The following is a 12,846-nucleotide window of genomic DNA, read 5'->3' on the forward strand; positions in this document are numbered from 1 at the left end:
ATTGGAGGGAGAGAGTATGGAGGAGGTGAATGTGTTCAGATATTTGGGAGTGGACGTGTCAACAGATGGGTCTATGAAAGATGAGGTGAATCATAGATTTGACAAGGGAAAACATGTGAGTGGTGCACTGAGGAAGCAAAGAGGGGAATGTATGAGAGTATAGTTATGCCAACGCTAATATATGGGTGTGAAACATAAGTGGTGAATGTTGCAACAAGGATATTACAACCCAGGAATCCAAATGGCCTGTTATCCCGGGTCCTTAGGCAAATAGATAAATTAAAACCTAACAAATCCCCAGGCCCTGATGAACTGTATGCAAGGGTTCTAAAGGAATGTAAAGAGGAGCTTAGCACACCTTTGGCTAATCTTTTCAACATATCACTACAAACTGGCATGGTGCCAGATAAGTGGAAAATGGCAAATGTGATACCTATTTTCAAAACAGGTGACAGGTCCTTAGCTTCGAACTATAGACCAATAAGCCTAACCTCCATAGTGGGAAAATTTATGGAATCAATAATTGCCGAGGCAGTTCGTAGCCACCTTGAAAAGCATAAATTAATCAACGAATCTCAGCATGGTTTTACAAAGGGGCGTTCCTGCCTTACGAATTTATTAACTTTTTTCACTAAGGTATTTGAGGAGGTAGATCATGGTAATGAATATGATATTGTGTATATGGACTTCAGTAAGGCTTTTGACAGGGTCCCACATCAGAGACTATTGAGGAAAATTAAAGCACATGGAATAGGAGGAGAAATTTTTTCCTGGATAGAGGCATGGTTGACAAATAGGCAGCAGAGAGTTTGCATAAATGGGGAGAAATCAGAGTGGGGAAGTGTCACGAGCGGTGTTCCACAGGGGTCAGTGTTGGGCCCCCTGCTGTTCACAATCTACATAAACGACATAGATGAGGGCATAAAGAGCGACATCGGCAAGTTTGCCGATGACACCAAAATAGGCCGTCGAATTCATTCTGACGAGGACATTCGAGCACTCCAGGAAGATTTGAATAGACTGATGCAGTGGTCGGAGAAGTGGCAGATGCAGTTTAATATAGACAAATGCAAAGTTCTAAATGTTGGACAGGACAATAACCATGCCACATATAAACTAAATAATGTAGATCTTAATATTACGGATTGCGAAAAAGATTTAGGAGTTCTGGTTAGCAGTAATCTGAAACCAAGACAACAGTGCATAAGTGTTCGCAATAAAGCTAATAGAATCCTTGGCTTCATATCAAGAAGCATAAATAATAGGAGTCCTCAGGTTGTTCTTCAACTCTATACATCCTTGGTTAGGCCTCATTTAGATTATGCTGCACAGTTTTGGTCACCTTATTACAGAATGGATATAAATTCTCTGGAAAATGTACAAAGGAGGATGACAAAGTTGATCCCATGTATCAGAAACCTTCCCTATGAGGATAGACTAAGGGCCCTGAATCTGCACTCTCTAGAAAGACGTAGAATTAGGGGGGATATGATTGAGGTGTATAAATGGAAGACAGGAATAAATAAAGGGGATGTAAATAGTGTGCTGAAAATATCTAGCCTAGACAGGACTCGCAGCAATGGTTTTAAGTTGGAAAAATTCAGATTCAGGAAGGATATAGGAAAGTACTGGTTTGGTAATAGATTTGTGGATGAGTGGAACAAACTCCCAAGTACCGTTATAGAGGCCAGAACGTTGTGTAGCTTTAAAAATAGGTTGGATAAATACATGAGTGGATGTGGGTGGGTGTGAGTTAGACCTGATAGCTTGTGCTACCAGGTCGGTTGCCGTGTTCCTCCCTTAAGTCAATTTGACCTGACCTGACTAGGTTGGGTGCATTGGCTTAAGCCGGTAGGAGACTTGGACCTGCCTCGCATGGGCTAGTAGGCCTTCTGCAGTGTTCCTTCGTTCTTATGTTCTTATGTTCTTATGTGTAATGGGAGCAAAATAAACACAGAAGAAAAAGTTTAGACTTATATTATCCTTCACCAATTTAGAACAGCAATATGTACACTATGTACAGTGATAAGTATAGTGCACTCCACGGTAAGCAAGGCAGAAATAGAAGCCACAAGATAGCAGACCGTGCTTCAACCAGCTCTAGAATGGGAATGACAAGGGCAGACAGGAGAGTGGTACCCACATAACCTCTGCGATTGCCAAAACCATCTTCTTATTGGCTAGAACCTGGTCACTAGTTGAACGACGGGGCCCCATCATCAACTCTTAGCAACCTGGTTCGCTGGTTGGGGGAGATAGCCTGTAAATGAGGGTGTGTACATGCACCGAATAAAGGTTACGTACTCTTTGCATGCCACACCCCTACCCCGAGAAAGCTCAGGATTAGGCTGCCACCTCCCAGTGGTAACCGTGCCGCCATGGCACAAAATAATGGGACCGCCTTTCCTCTCCACCATCCAACTCTTAGATAGAGCTCAGCTTTTCTCGTGACAAAAAGCCAAACCCTAAACTCAAAGTGAGACAGCAGTCAGTCAGGCTAGCATAGGTCCAAGATACAGGCGGACGGTAGCCCGCATCCCCTCACTAAAAAAAAAACCCACACCAGGGGATAAAAAAAAAAGAGCGTGAAAAGGGGTTACCACAAATATAACATCCTAACCTAAATAAATAAAAATATTAGACTCTAGATAATGAGTCCGCCAACACATTTTCTTTGCCGGCAATATATTTAATTCTGAGTGAGTATGGTTGCAGTCTTAGCGTCCAGCGCATGAGCCTTGTGTTGTGGTTCTTCATGGCTTGGAGATATACTAGAGGATTGTGATCACTGTGGACTGTGACCACCTGCGATGTCTGGCCCACATAAACATCGAAATGCTCCAAAGCCAGTACCAGCGCGAGGGCTTCTTTTTCAATGGTAGAGTAAGCCCTCTGATGTGGCTGGAACTTGGCTGAAAAGTATGCTACAGGCTGCAACTCCTCATTCTCGATTTGTAATAGTACTGCCCCAACCCCAGACTCGCAAGCATCAACCTGTAATGAAAAAGGTTTGGAGAAGTCTGGAGACAAGAGAATGGGTGCAGTACACAATATTCTTTTTGCTTTATTAAAAGCAGTGTTACAGTCTGAGGTCCAATTAAAGGGAACTTTGTGACTGGTAAGAGAGGTAAGAGGGGCTACAATATCTGAGAAATTCTTACAGAATCTTCTGTAAAATCCTGTCATGCCTAGGAAACGGTGAAGAGATTTCCTATCATGAGGAACTGGATTATCTTTAAAGCATGAACTTTAGCAAGTTTAGGTGCAACTTTAACACTACCTACTTCATGGCCTAGAAAAGTGATAGTTGCCTGGCCAAAGGAAGATTTAGATAAATTAACTGTTAAATGGGAACTCTTAAAGGTCTCAAAAAGAGCTTTAAGTCTAAGTAGGTGTTGATCCCAAGTATCAGACACCACAACAATATCATCTAGGTACGCTGCCGTGCCTTCAAGTCCTTTAATAGCCTGATGGATAAGTTTCTGGAATGAAGAGGGGGAATTTTTCATTCCGAAGGGGGTAACTGTGTATTGATAATGACCTGGAATTACGAAGGCAGAGATTTCCTTCGCCTTATTCGTCAAAGGTACCTGATAGTAACCTTTTAGGAGATCTAACTTGGACACAAAAATAGCCTTACCCACAAAGTCAATTACGTCATCCAGACGAGGAAGAGGGTAAGCATCTGTAATTGTGACCTCATTCACCTTACGGTAGTCTGTACACATACGAAACCCTCCATCAGCCTTCTTCACAAGGATGCACGGTGAAGCCCATGGACTAGATGACTCCTCCACTAAACCATGCTTTAACAAAAATTCTACTTCCTGCTGAAGTAGCCTCTGCTTTTCAGGATTAGCTCTGTAGGGGGAGAGTTTAATTGGTTTAGAGTTTCCCACATCTACATCATGATAACCTAACGTACATTTTTTCGGCACATCCGAAAAAATATTAGGATATGACTGTAGAAGCTCAGTTAAATTTGTGGCTTGCGTTTCAGATAGTCCCTCCATTAAAGGGTCCTTGAGGAGGACAGAATTTGAAAGTTTAATATTAATTTCAGAGATAGAGTGCAAAGAATCAGAGTTGTCCTCAGAGGTAGAGGACAGAGTCATTACTGGGACTTTATCTGGTGTATGAAAAGATTTCAATTGATTGATGTGGTAAATTTTAGTTTTTGAGGTCTTATCAATGGGAGCTACCACATAATTTACATCAGATAATCTACTTACAATCTGCATAGGTCCCGTAAATCTAGCTTTCAAGGTGTGGCCAGGTATAGGTTCCTGCACCAACACCTTGTCTCCTGGATGGAAGGAGCGGAATTGTGCACTTCTGTCATACCTCTGTTTCATCTTACTTTGAGCTGTCTTTAGGTTAGCCTTGGCTAACTGACGTGCCACCTGCAACCTTGAAGACGGGTTGTAGAGTGTTGAGCTAACGTCTTCTCCCATCCATCCTTCTTTGAGCACCCGAAGAGGACCTCGTACATTGTGCCCAAAGATCAGCTCAAACGGACTATACCCTGTAGACTCTTGCACCGTCTCTCGTACTGAGAGCAGCAACAAAGGTAGTGATTCATCCCAGTCTGTAGGAAAGTGCATGCAAAAACTTCTCATCATTGTTTTTAATGTCTGATGGAATCTTTCCAAGGCGCCTTGGGACTGAGGATGATAGGCAGTGGATAAGTTGTGGATTATCCCTAACCTAGTTAATACTTCTCTATATGCTTTGGCAGTAAAGTTAGTACCTTGATCACTTTGAATAGTTTTAGGAATGCCAAAACAAGAAATGAATTTTGTTAAAGCTTTGAGAATAGCTTTAGTATTAATACTGCGCATGGGAATTGCTTCAGGATATCTGGTTACTTTATCCATAATCGTAAATAAATATTGATTTCCAGACTTTGACCTAGGTAGTGGACCTACACAATCTATAATTAAATCTGCAAAAGGTTCTCCATCAGCAGGTATAGGTTGGAGAGGTGCAGGTTTAATGGAATGTCCAGGTTTTCCTACTTGCTGACATTCTCGGCAACACCTAATATGATTCTTCACATCTTTCTTTAATTTTGGCCAATTAAATTCTTTTGTGATTCTGTACAAGGTTTTTGTAATTCCTAAGTGACCTCCTAATGAAGTATTATGAGCTATATTTAATATTTGAGGTCTAAACTTGGTTGGAACCACTAACCTGTCATACAACTGCCGGCCCTCTATCTCCTTACCAGTCTCAGTGCAGATCAAATAATCGTTTTTAACTTCATACCTGACCGGATGACCCAAAGAGGATTTACCCATGGCTGCCTCAAAAGCGAATTTTAAAGAAGGGTCCTTTAGTTGTTCCTCCCGGAAGGACAGTCCTTGGGCATGGAAACAGAGACATCTGGCAATCCTGCAACCTGGGAATAGGAAGGCTTGATCGGGGTCTGTTCACTTGATTTACGAGGCTCCGGCCGGTGTGCCTCATAAAACAACGTGGCTATTCCGAGATCGGAGTCGTCCAAGGATAGGTCAACATTCTCTCCAGACAACCCTTGGGATGTTGCCCGAGTTATGGCCAACACCGGAGAAGAATTACTCATTATAGGTTCAGGACACGCACTAACAGCAGTAATGTTATTACCCAGTAATAACATGGCATCTTTCATGGGGAATCCTTTTGAGACATCTACAGTCAAGTACCCAGTGTAATATTTGCACTGTACATAAATTTTATGCAAAGGAACAGAATATATAGCTCCTCCAAATGCTTCCAATAAAACAGAGGAATTCAAGGAAGTGTTCTCTGAAAGGGGTAATATTCCTTCTCTTACAAGTAAGCAATATGCTCCAGTATCTCTAAAGGTCTTTACTTCAGTTGTTTCTGAGTTTTCCTGAAGGGAAATAAGACTCTTGCAATAATAAGGGGCCATACCTTTTTCTACTTCTCTAGGGGACATGTTACTAGGGATATTAGAGATTTTCCCAATGGGTTGGGGTTTATGGGGGCAGTTGGGACGGATGTGACCTACTTTGTTACAGAGGAAGCAGACGACAGGCTTGCCCTTTACTCCCTGCTGACGTTGCAAATGGTTTCGTTCTGGCTGGTGTCTCTCTGGATACTGTTGTCGAGATGCACCATGAGTAGTTTGCCTCTCCGCAGGTGGACCATATGTTGAGAAGCGTGGCTCACCAGGTGACTTAGTTAGCTGACGTAGACGTTCTCCCTCCGGCTGGCACTTCATTCTCCAAGGTTGACGATCTCTGCTCATGCCAGGCTGTTGAAAAGAGAGACGGGACCGCTCGGACAAGGAGCGGTTAGTTTCGAAGGTATCAGCCAACCTGGCTGCCTCCAATGCAGTGGTTAAGTCACGATCCTGCAGAAAAACTCGAACCTCTGGTCCCACAGACTCCAGCAGGTTATCAATCAGAATAAGCTGTACCAGCTCCTCAAAGGTAGAGACACCACTTGCTTTATACCAGCTGGTAAAAGCTTTGGTTTGCTGTCTCACAAAGTCCACTAGGGATTGACCAAGCTGCCGCCTGCTTAATTTAAAAATCTTTCTATATTTGGCTGGGATACATGTATATGCTCCCAACACTGTGGTCTTCACTACTTTATAATCAGAAAATTCAGCATCATTTAATGCTGACGTAAATTCCTGTGTCTTACCCAATAATGCTGTATGAACCAACGATGCCCAATGCTGTTCCGGCCACCTCAAGGCTCGAGCCTGATTTTCGAAGCTTTCGAAAAATTGTTCTGGTTCGGCCTCATTGAAGCGGGGAACAAGCTGTACTGCTTTTTGTAAACTAAAATAATTTACAGAATGCGAAAACTGCCTCCTTTCTCTTTCCCTATCAAATTCTTCCCTTGCGAATGCTCTCTGTTCCCTAGTTTGCTCAAGATTGATTTTTGCCAGCTCAAGTGCCAACGACGCTGATTCACCTTGAGACAACCCAGCTGCACTATACTGACCATTTTGCTCCTTAGGTGTATCATCTTCCTCCTGCGAGAACATAGGAGTTTTTGCTCTAGCTCCCGTAGAGGGAGGAGTCTGATGTGCCATCTCTTCTTCTATAAGTTTGTCAGCAATCAGTGAACGCAGTTGCACAGCTGTGAGAGTGCATTTGTATTTAATGCCAATGGAACGAGCAATTTTCCAACAACGCTGTAGGGACAATTTAGGTAGGTTATGCAAAGTATATGCCGACACCAGACGTCTGACTCGTCTAGGTGGCATAAGTTATTCGCTATGCACAGTACGATTGCAGAATACCCCAACGTAACACGTTAATTTGCAGAACACGCTTAGCTATGCACAGTACGATTGCAGAATACGCATACAAGCAAAGCTGACTGCAAAATTCTCCACACCGAACAGGCTAGTAACAACTGACACGCAAAATTTGTAAAGCAATGCCAGACAGCTACACTGTTCTAGAAGATTGACCGTAGCGAAGCAAGCACACCGAACAAGCTAGTAGCGAGCTGTTGAACGATCACACAATAGCAAGGCTGACCATAACAGTAACTGACACGCAAAATTTGTAAAGCGTAGGCCAAGCTAATGCAATGCCAGACAGCAAGCTGCACAATGTTCCTGCTACGAGCTTCACCCTAAGCTCAACCGTTTCTCTAAGTCCAACTCCAGATCCCGGACAGGCCCCCATATTACAACCCAGGAATCCAAATGGCCTGTTATCCCGGGTGTAATGGGAGCAAAATAAACACAGCAGAAAAAGTTTAGACTTATATTATCCTTCACCAATTTAGAACAGCAATATGTACACTATGTACAGTGATAAGTATAGTGCACTCAACGGTAAGCAAGGCAGAAATAGAAGCCACAAGATAGCTTCAACCAGCTCTAGAATGGGAATGACAAGGGCAGACAGGAGAGTGGTACCCACATAACCTCTGTGATTGCCAAAACCATCTTCTTATTGGCTAGAACCTGGTCACTAGTTGAACGACGGGGCCCCATCATCAACTCTTAGCAACCTGGTTCGCTGGTTGGGGGAGATAGCCTGTAAATGAGGGTGTGTACATGCGCCGAATAAAGGTTACGTACTCTTTGCATGCCACAAAGGAAAAGGCTGGAGGCAGTAGAACTGTCATGTCTGAAGGCAATGATTGGTGTGAATATAATGCAGAGAATTCGTAGTTTGGAAATTAGGACGAGGTGTGGGATTACCAAAACTATTATCCAAAGGGCTGAGGAGAGGTTGTTGAGGTGGTTCGGACATGTAGAGAGGATGGAACAGAATAGAATGACTTCGAGAATGTATAAATCTGTAGTGGAGGGAAGGCGGGGTAGAGGTCGGCCTAGGAAAGGTTTCAGAGAGGGTGTAAAGGAGATTTTGCGTTAGGGGCTTGGACTTCCAGCAAGCATGCGTGAGCGTGTTAAATAGGAGCAAATGGAGACAAATGGTTTTTAGGACCTGACGTGCTGTTGGAGTGTGAGCAGGGTAATATTTATGAAGGGATTCAGGAAAATCGGCAGGCCGGACTTGAGTCCTGGAGATGAGAAGTACAGTGCACTCTGAAGGAAGGGTATTAATGTTGCAGTTTTATAACTGTACTGTAAGTGCACTTCTGGCACGACAGTGATGGAGTGAATGATGGTGAAAGTTCTTATTCGGGTCACCCTACCTTGGTGGGAAACAGCACATATGTTAATAAAAAATAATAATATTTAAATGTTACTTACAAATCTTAACTTAATACATTTAAATCCTCTAGAAAAAAATATTCTTGCAACAATGTGAGTTCAATACAAGATTGGGTGTTCAACGGAATACCAGATGTTCAACACAGGTGTAGGAAAGGAAATTTGGTCCGCATAATCACGTGTGGAGGGTCAACCAGGCTCCTCGCTACCTCTCCTCCACAAGACAAACTCAGGAATTTCCGTCACCACACAAGAGGCTGCTTGCCGCGGCCGGAAATACTCCCATGTCCACTGGACAATTAACAATTAGAGAGGCTTATTTTACCATTTGGTGGTCAACACCTGTAGAGTGAGGCATGTAAGGTGAATCTACTGCTGTGTGATCAGACAACTGAGACCAGCATGGGTCAGCAAGGGGTTGTTGCTGTTCTGACCACAGGGCCGAGGCTACCCCCACCGCCGTTTATTTACTCACAGAATATTGTAGCAGCGTACTCATGAAGTATTCAGTTTCCCTTAGTAAAAAGGAATGTTAAAGGATGTTACCTCGCTCTGCTATCGTAGTCTTGACACTACTGAACTTCCGTAGTCGTGGCACTACTGAATTACCGTAGACGTGGCACTACTGAACTATCGTAGTGGTGGCACTACTGAACTATCGTAGTGGTGGCACTACTGAACTATCGTAGTGGTGGCGCTACTGAACTATCGTAGTGGTGGCACTACTGAACTACCGTAGTGGTGGCACTACTGAACTACCGCAGTCGTGGCACTACTGAACTATCGTAGTGGTGGCACTACTGAACTATCGTAGTCGTGGCACTACTGAACTACCGTAGTCGTGGCACTACTGAACTATTGAACTGGTGGCACTACTGAACTATCGTAGTCGTGGCACTAATGAACTACCGTAGTCGTGACACTACTGAACTACCGTAGTCGTGACACTATTGAACTACCGTAGTCGTGACACAACTGAACTACCGTAGTCGTGGCACTACTGAACTACCGTAGTCGTGGCACTACTAAACTACCGTAGTCGTGGCACTACTGAACTATCGTATTCGTGGCACTACTGAACTATCGTAGTCGTGGCACTGCTGAACAACCATAGTCGTGGCACTACTGAACTATCGTAGAGGTGGCACTACTGAAATACCGTAGTCGCGGCACTACTGAACTACCGTAGTCGTGGCACTACTGAACTACCGTAGTCGTGGCACTACTGAACTATCGTAGTGGTGGCACTACTGAACTACCATAGTGGTGGCACTACTGAACAACCGTAGTGGTGGCACTACTGAACTACCGTAGTCGTGGCACTACTGAACTATCGTAGTGCTGGCAGTACTGAACTACCGTAGTCGTGGCACTACTGAACTACCGTAGTCGTGGCACTACTGAACTATCGTAGTGGGGGCACTACTAAACTACCGTAGCGGTGGCACTACCGAACTACCGTAGTCGTGGCACTACTGAACTACCGTAGTGGTGACACTACTGAACTACCATAGACGTGGCACTACTGAACTATCGTAGTCATGACACTACTGAACTATCGCAGTGGTGGCACTAGTAAACTATCGTAGTGGTGGCACTACTGAACTATCGTAGTGGTGGCACTACTGAACTATCCTAGTGGTGGCACTAGTGAACTATCGTAGTGGTGGCACTACTGAACTATCGTAGTCGTGGCACTACTGAACTATCGTAGTCGTGGCACTACTGAACTATCGTAGTCGTGGCACTACTGAACTATCGAAGTCGTGACACTACTGAACTATCGTAGTGGTGGCACTACTGAACTATCGTAGTGGTGGCACTACTGAACTATCGTAGTGGTGGCACTACTGAACTATCGTAGTGGTGGAACTACTGAACCTCACTAGTGGTGGAACTACTGAACCTCGCTAGTGGTGGAACTAGTGAACTATCGTAGTAGTGGCACTACTGAACTATCGTAGTGGTGGCACTACTGAACTATCGTAGTAGTGGCACTACTGAACTATCGTAGTCGTGGCACTACTGAACTATCGCAGTGGTGGCACTACTAAACTACCGTAGTCGTGGCACTACTGAGCTATCGTAGAGGTGGCACTACTGAACTTCCGTAGTGGTGGCACTACTGAACTACCGTAGTGGTGGCACTACTGAACTACCGTAGTGGTGGCACTACTGAACTATCGTAGTGGTGGCACTGCTGAACTACCGTAGTCGCGGCACTACTGAACAACTGTAGTGGTGGCACTACTGAACTACCGTTGTCGTGGCACTACTGAACTATCGTAGTGGTGGCACTACTGAACTACCGTAGTCGTGGGACTACTGAACTATCGTAGTAGTGGCACTACTGAACTACAGTAGTGGTGGCACTGCTGAACTACCGTAGTCGTGGCACTACTGAACTATCGTAGTGGTGGCACTACTGAACTATCGTCGTGGTGGCACTACTGAACTACCGTAGTCGTGGCACTACTGAACTACCGTAGTCGTGGCATTACTGAACTATCGTAGTGGTGGCTCTACTAAACTAGCGTAGTCGTGGCACTACTGAACTACCGTAGTCGTGGCACTACTGAACTACCGTAGTCGTGGCATTACTGAACTATCGTAGTGGTGGCACTACTAAACTAGCGTAGTCGTGGCACTACTGAACTACCGTAATCGTGGCACTATTGAACTACCGTAGTGGTGGCACTACTGAACTACCGTAGACGTGTCACTACTGAACTATCGTAGTCATGACACTACTGAACTATCGCAGTCGTGGAACTACTGAACTATCGTAGTCGTGGCGCTACTGAACTATCGTAGTGGTGGCACTACTGAACTATCGTAGTGGTGGCACTTCTGAACTATCGTAGTGGTGGCACTACTGAACTATCGTAGTGATGGCACTACTGAACTATCGTAGTGGTGGCACTTCTGAACTATCGCAGTGGTGGCACTACTGAACTACCGTAGTCGTGGCACTACTGATCTATCGTAGTCGTGGCACTACTGAACTATCGTAGTGGTGGCACTACTGAAATATCGTAGTGGTGCCACTACTGAACTATCGTAGTGGTGGCACTACTGAAGTATCGCAGTGGTGGCACTACTGAACTAACGTAGTCGTGGCACTACTGAACTATCGTACTGGTGGCACTACTGAACTATCGTAGTCGTGGCACTAATGAACTACCGTAGTCGTGAATCTACTGAACTACGGTAGTCGTGACACTACTGAACTACCGTAGTCGTGACACAACTGAACTACCGTAGTCGTGACACTACTGAACTACCGTAGTCGTGGCACTACTGAACTACCGTAGTCGTGGCACTACTGAACTACTGCAGTCGTGGCACTACTGAACTATCGTATTCGTGGCACTACTGAACTATCGTATTCGTGGCACTACTGAACTATCGTAGTCGTGGCACTACTGAACAACCATAGTCGTGGCACTACTGAACTATCGTAGTGGTGGCACTACTGAACTACCGTAGTCGTGGCACTACTGAACTACAGTAGTCGTGGCACTACTGAACTATCGTAGAGGTGGCACTACTGAACTACCGTAGTCGTGGCACTACTGAACTACCGTAGTCGTGGCACTACTGAACTACCGTAGTCGTGGCACTACTGAACTATCGTAGTGGTGGCACTACTGAATTACCATAGTGGTGGCACTACTGAACAACCGTAGTCGTGGCACTACTGAACTACCGTAGTGGTGGCACTACTGAACTTCCGTAGTCGTGGCACTACTGAATTACCGTAGTCGTGGCACTACTGAACTATAGTAGTGATGGCACTACTGAACTATCGTAGTCGTGACACTACTGAACTATCGTAGTGGTGGCACTACTGAACTATCGTAGTGGTGGGACTACTGAACTATCGTTGTGGTGGCACTACTGAACTATCGTAGTCGTGGCACTACTGATCTATCGTAGTGGTGGCGCTACTGAACTATCGTAGTGGTGGCACTACTGAACTATCGTAGTGGTGGCACTACTGAACTATCGTAGTGGTGGCACTAGTGAACTATCGTAGTGGTGGCACTACTGAACTATCGTAGTCGTGGCACTACTGAACTATCGTAGCCGTGGCACTACTGAACTATCGTAGTCGTGGCACTACTGAACTATCGAAGTCGTGGCACTACTGAACTATCGTAGTGGTGGCACTACTGAACTATCGTAGT

Source organism: Cherax quadricarinatus, chromosome 40 (assembly GCF_038502225.1).
Source record: "Cherax quadricarinatus isolate ZL_2023a chromosome 40, ASM3850222v1, whole genome shotgun sequence".
NCBI lineage: Eukaryota > Metazoa > Arthropoda > Malacostraca > Decapoda > Parastacidae > Cherax > Cherax quadricarinatus.